This window comes from Myripristis murdjan, chromosome 21, assembly GCF_902150065.1.
Source record: "Myripristis murdjan chromosome 21, fMyrMur1.1, whole genome shotgun sequence".
Classification (NCBI taxonomy): Eukaryota; Metazoa; Chordata; class Actinopteri; order Holocentriformes; family Holocentridae; genus Myripristis; species Myripristis murdjan.
The window spans coordinates 27,095,521-27,101,520 of record NC_044000.1 but is presented as its reverse complement, the minus strand read 5'-3'; the positions used below and the strand labels follow the sequence as shown (position 1 = coordinate 27,101,520).

At 43.4% G+C, this 6,000-nt stretch overlaps 8 non-coding genes across 8 annotated transcripts; all 8 read left to right on the top strand.

Annotated features, from left to right (window-relative positions):
- Positions 1 to 956: 956 nt before the first annotated feature.
- trnaa-ugc (transfer RNA alanine (anticodon UGC)) lies at positions 957 to 1,028 on the top strand. Its single transcript has one exon. It is a non-coding gene; the product is annotated as a tRNA-Ala (tRNA).
- A 331-nt stretch (positions 1,029 to 1,359) lies between these two features.
- Positions 1,360 to 1,441, top strand: trnas-aga (transfer RNA serine (anticodon AGA)). Its single transcript has one exon. It is a non-coding gene; the product is annotated as a tRNA-Ser (tRNA).
- A 66-nt stretch (positions 1,442 to 1,507) lies between these two features.
- Positions 1,508 to 1,579, top strand: trnaa-ugc (transfer RNA alanine (anticodon UGC)). Its single transcript has one exon. It is a non-coding gene; the product is annotated as a tRNA-Ala (tRNA).
- Positions 1,580 to 2,680: 1,101 nt separating this feature from the next.
- Positions 2,681 to 2,752, top strand: trnaa-ugc (transfer RNA alanine (anticodon UGC)). Its single transcript has one exon. It is a non-coding gene; the product is annotated as a tRNA-Ala (tRNA).
- A 1,410-nt stretch (positions 2,753 to 4,162) lies between these two features.
- Positions 4,163 to 4,242, top strand: trnas-aga (transfer RNA serine (anticodon AGA)). The gene has a single exon. It is a non-coding gene; the product is annotated as a tRNA-Ser (tRNA).
- Positions 4,243 to 4,844: 602 nt separating this feature from the next.
- On the top strand, positions 4,845 to 4,916 carry trnaa-cgc (transfer RNA alanine (anticodon CGC)). The gene has a single exon. It is a non-coding gene; the product is annotated as a tRNA-Ala (tRNA).
- Positions 4,917 to 5,199: 283 nt separating this feature from the next.
- trnas-aga (transfer RNA serine (anticodon AGA)) lies at positions 5,200 to 5,281 on the top strand. Its single transcript has one exon. It is a non-coding gene; the product is annotated as a tRNA-Ser (tRNA).
- Positions 5,282 to 5,347: 66 nt separating this feature from the next.
- trnaa-ugc (transfer RNA alanine (anticodon UGC)) lies at positions 5,348 to 5,419 on the top strand. Its single transcript has one exon. It is a non-coding gene; the product is annotated as a tRNA-Ala (tRNA).
- Positions 5,420 to 6,000: the final 581 nt, after the last annotated feature.

Here is a 6,000-nt window from a genome sequence, read left to right as displayed (position 1 = left end):
AAAAGCCTCTTTCTGAGACCAGATGTTGGACACCATGTCCACCTCTGGACGTCCACTGGTTCAGCTCCTATGGGTAGCATTTCCTGTTAGCTTAGCATAAAGACTTGAAGTCTATGGGAGTCATTAGCCTGTCTCCTTCCAGCAGCTCTGAAGCGTCTGATTCACACAGCGGATCACGTGGACTTGAACTACACATGAGATCAAACATATGGTGAGTATAATCTAGAATATTCTAATCAGATTCCAGGTCAAAGGTCAGGGTCGTGTGTGTCCTGTTATCAGCTGATTGGCCACACAGTCGATCGACTCCAGCGATCAATACACTTCACTGATGTCAGTATTGATCAGCGGCCGGAGAGACAGACAGGCAGCTGGTCTGATGAAGTAAGACAGCAAACTGTCTGCTGCTCGCACACACAGCACAAACAATAAATAAATAAATAAATTTCAACTGCTTCTCACGGCACAGACTCCCAGCCAAAAACACATTTCTGAAAATATTTATTTCTCATTATTTATTCATATACATGTACTGTATGTAAAAATACATATATGTGTAGATTTTTTAAATACTAAATATAGTATTACATGCAAAATAATATAAAATATTCAAAAATGTTTTAAAAAGTTTAAAATATTAATAAAAAAAAATAATAATAATGATAAGTACTACAGTATGACAAATGCAATTTTTAAAAGAAAAAAAAATAATAAGGTGAGTGAACGTGTCTGCAGCATGTTCATCTACCAAAGTGTTGATTTTTAAATATTTTATTTTGAAAGGACTTGTGGAGCAGCAGCTTTTATTTTCTGACTCTGAAGAAACTACAAAGCAAGTAAACGCAATACACACACACACACACACACACACACTTTTACGGATGAGAAAATACTGAGTAGGAACCATGCACATATATATATATTTTTCTTGTGGCACAAAACAGCTCCTTTAGCATGGGGATGTAGCTCAGTGGAAGAGCGTGTGCTTTGCATGTACAAGGTCCTGGGTTCAATCCCCAGCATCTCCATACATTACAGGTTCAATTATAGTTTTATATGGGCTTTCACAGACTGAACAGACAAACAACAAGTGTCCCAGTGTGTGTGTGTGTGCGAGACAGGACTTCAGTGGAAAGCATCAGAGAGCGTCTCACCTCTGATGTTTGAACTGCAGAAACAGGTGCTTCAACACAAAGACAGGTTAAAAGTGTAAACAATAGAGGATCAGTTATGGTGTGAATGTATAATTTACATTTCCTGGTACAATGTGATACCAGCATTAAAGTTGATTATATTTTTATTAGTATTTTCCAGTTGAAAAAGAGATTTCTGACACGCAAAAAGCTTTTGCAGTTGTCAGTTGTCGTGGCCGAGTGGTTAAGGCGATGGACTAGAAATCCATTGGGGTTTCCCCGCGCAGGTTCGAATCCTGCAGACAACGGCCTTTTCACCTTTATGCACCTGTGAAGTAAAGCTGAGGCTCCACAGACTGAGCAGTGACCTGTGTGGGGATGTAGCTCAGTGGAAGAGCGTGTGCTTTGCATGTACAAGGTCCTGGGTTCAATCCCCAGCATCTCCATAGAATACACTTGCACTTAAAGTTTTCTATGGGCTCTCACAGACTGAACAGACAAACAAGTGTGTGTGTGACAGGACTTCAGTTAAAGTCGCAGTGAAAAGCGTCACAGAGCGTCTCACCTCTGATGTTTAAACTGCAGATTGAGGAGTTCGGCACAAAGAGAAGTTAGAAGCATAAACAAATCAGTCCCAGGCAAGCACCGACTTCGAGCAGGGGCTAAACAGGAGCCAGAGAAAGAACCGATGATGCGACCCCCCACGTCATTGGTGGGCGGGTTACAGACCCAAACGGGAACAGCGAGCGCTATAAACTTATAGCTAAAGGCAGTCGTCATTCGTTCCAACCACGAATACGACAGGTAGCCAGCAATAATTGTGTTTTTCGCCTCTGGATCGCAATGTAGGCTTGTAAACACACGAGCAGTATTTGCATCGCTACGATGGCTCGTCCATTTGTTGTTCATGTTTGTTATCGTGATTCTGAGCGAGCGTCACTCCTCTTTCAAAATTCAGACTCCTGACAAGTCGGAGGGGGCGTGTCCTTGCCGAAGACAGCTACCTATCTTAATCTGGCCAATGTAACGCCGGCACCGAGAGGCCGGCAGCAGGAAATGAGAAGCCGACTGTTCATTCTGCTGATGTGGTGACTCGTGTGTCTCACCCAGCAGCCGCCTGATTGGCTGCTGGCTTGTCTGCTCGTTTTCTGCCGTGCTGACGTGAGAATCATTCAGATCGGTTTGCAGCTCCAGTGAAAACTCGCATTTGTCCGTTCTGTTGGAGTGAAAGCCTCCTGTTGTGCTTGGAGACATTTGAATTGTTCTCCATGGAAAACATGGCTTGTTCCAAACAAACAAAAAAAGCACATTATGATTTATTTGCTGTGATTTTATAAAAAAAAAAAAAAAAAAAAAAAAAAAAATCATTTTTAGAAAAGCGTACTTAGAAACAAACCTCTGGACATAGAAAGGGTTTTCCAGACATTTCCAGACCTGCAGGTGATCAAAATCATTTTCCTTAACTTTTTTTTTTTTTATAATTTTCCATAGTGAGTACGAACCATGCAGATTTTTTTTCATGTGGCAGAAATCAGCCCCTTTAGTGTGGGGATGTAGCTCAGTGGAAGAGCGTGTGCTTTGCATGTACAAGGTCCTGGGTTCAATCCCCAGCATCTCCATAGTGCTGTCTGTCAGCTGACACTGGCAGCTGTGATTTAATCCTAGTTTGATGACAAGATTCAGATTTGCATGTCATAAACACACAGAATGAACGTGGAAGCAGGAGAGCTTTTCCAGTAGTAAAATGAGATCAAAGTTGCAGTTAAAAATATCAGAGATGTTTGAACTTCCTGTTGAAACTGGAGCTTCAACACCGAGAGGCAGAGAGTGTAAACAGCTGGAGCTTCAGTGGTGGGAAGAAAGTTTAATTTAATGGCGTAGTGTGATGTCACAAATAAATTTTTTTAAAGTAAAAAATAATCACTTTTGACTGTACCTGTATAAGTCAACTGACATGTTGCACCTCACCCTGCAGGTGTCAGCTGCAAATCCATGCTGCAGGGACCTCCCATCTGAGCCTATGCAGCACGGTCATGCTGAAATGGAGTTTATTGAGCCAGAGAACCATGAAGGGGAGGCAGTGATTCGACCACGTCGCCGTGCCAGACCACAGGTTGCACACACAGACACTGGAGAAGATGTATTTGAGCAGCATCAACACTCCGCTCCAGAGTACCACTCTCAGGCATCTCACTCTCAGGGCTGGTCTGCTTTTCAGCCGCTGCCACTGCCACCGCCAGCATCTTACTCTCAAGACTGGTCTCCATACCAACCGCCGCCGCCGCCACCAGTGTCTCACTCTCAGGGTTGGTCCCCATACCAACCACCGCCAACACCAGCGTCTTACTCTCAGGGTGAACTTCCTGATCAAGTGCCACCAGATCCAACACATCCACCTCAGGGAGGGGAGGCCCCGCCCCAACAGCACTGACTTCTCACAATCGGTTCAGAGAATGCTGATTGCGAAAGGCAGTCTTGGAGGATCAGGAGCGAGAGATGAGAGGTGATCCCCCTAAGAAGCGGAAAACTAAAGAAAGCTACCACTATCAGTGTAAGATATGTGGTAAGGCAAAGAGCAAGAGCACTGGCCACACACAGCTACGGGGAAAATGGTTCTGTCCTGCATCTGGACAGGCCATCAGAGTGGAAAAGCTCATTGTAAAAATTGTGTATATGGTGTGTAAAAATGACTATATGTATCTATTTATCTTTTGTTTCTGTTCTTTAACAGGTAATATGTTGATACACAAAGAAGCAGTCATTTGCATACTAGCAAGATATAAATGTAGTTAAGTGTGAAAAAAAAAGTTCAAGCTGTTGCAAAAAAAAAAGAACGTTATCCGAATTTGTATTGTTATTGCTGTATATTCTTCCAAAAAAAAAACAAAAGCATCCATCCTCTGAATCTGAGGTGTTTGTGTCAGAAAAAAAAGAAAAAAAAACATCCTGAGTTTGAGGTGTTTGTGGAAAAAACAAACAAACAAACAAACAAACAAAACAAGGTCCCCCCGCGCAGCCCCTTTTGCCCCGTTTTTGGCCGAGTGGTTAAGGCGATGGACTAGAAATCCACTGGCGTTTCCCCGCGCAGGTTCAAATCCTGCCGACAACGCTGTGTTTACCTGCTCACAAAAAAATCCGGTTAAAGCAGATAATCCATCAGCTCTACAGATCATGAGGTTCGCCTTCGGCCCTGAGGCTCCCAGGACCGACTGCAGAGACGGAGCCCAGTGGACAGCCGGCCACTTCCCTGAGCATCGACCCTCCATCTGAAGGTTCAGATGTTTGATAAGTGGAACTGACGTTTGTGTTTTTGTTTCTTTATATTTTAATTTCATTGTAACAGACATCAAATTATTAGTCTCTTCAACAGGAAGGTTGTTTTGTGTGTTTATTGTGTTTATTTACTTTTCCTGCTCACATGTAAAAAGCTGTTCAGGAATGTGAATAAGGGTTTCCATGGCAACACTGATTGGGTTTCTACAGTAGCAATCTACCTGTGCTAACCGGCTTTTTCTTCATCACTTAACCTGATGTGGAAAACGGCTTTCTGTTGACATCGCAGTTCAGAAATTCTTGTTGTTGTTGAAGCTGCAGAACGTCCACGTGTGTTTGCTGTTTGTCTTGTGAGTTTGATTTTGTGCCAAATCAGCAGCTGACAGCAACACTGTTTATCAGCCAGTAACAACAGGAAGCTGCTGCTGTCAGCTGTGTGGGGATGTAGCTCAGTGGAAGAGCGTGTGCTTCGCATGTACAAGGTCCTGGGTTCAATCCCCAGCATCTCCACAGTGCTAATTATCAGCCTTTAATGTGAACACAGTGGGAAGGTTAAGCTTTACTTTGGAGTTTTCAGTTGTAATGAAAACCTGCAGCCTCGCGGCCTCCATGGCACCAGTTTGACACCCCTGGAATAAACCAACACAACATCAGTTAAGATGAGCTTTCAGTATCATGTCCAGGTACGGTGTGACGTCACCATGAAATACACTTTATTTCAAGAAAAGATAATCATGTTCGACAGTACAGGTGCAAGAAAACTGACATGTTGCATGTTTCCCTGCAGGTGTCAGTTGTCGTGGCCGAGTGGTTAAGGCGATGGACTAGAAATCCATTGGGGTTTCCCCGCGCAGGTTCGAATCCTGCCGACAACGGCCTTTTCACCTTTATGCACCTGTGAAGTAAAGCTGAGGCTCCACAGACTGAGCAGTGAACTGTGTGGGGATGTAGCTCAGTGGAAGAGCATGTGCTTTGCATGTACAAGGTCCTGGGTTCAATCCCCAGCATCTCCATACGGTACACTTAGAGTTTACAGTTTTATATGGGCTCAAACAGACAAACAACAAGTGTGTGTGTGTGTGTGTGACAGGACTTGAAGTGAAAAGCGTCAGAGCGTCTCACCTCTGATGTTTGAACTGCAGATTGAGGAGCTTCGACACCAAGAGAAGTTAGAAGCGTAAACAATGGAGGATCAGTTATGGTTTGAATTTTTCATTTACATTTCCTGGTACAATGTGATACCAACATTAAAGGCCCCATGGCCTGAAAAATGTAGTTCTATCAAAGTCTTTTTAGGCAAAGCCTGTTCACACTCACAGCGGTAAGCGGCTCCTAAAAGTTAGGGCTCATCACGGTGAGTATAAAGTGATATCAACAAAGAAACTGTTAATAACTCCAAACTCACCTGCAGCAAACTCTTTCACAACCGAGGCTACTTCCTGAAACCAGGCAACAGGCTGCCGTTTGCACCTGGGTTACAATACAAATTCACAAAAAGAGCACAGAAATGAAAATTACAGAAACCTTAAATGCCAGTGTGTGTTTCATCTAGCCAATGACAGGCTGAAAAATAAGAATCACTTTATTGTCAACA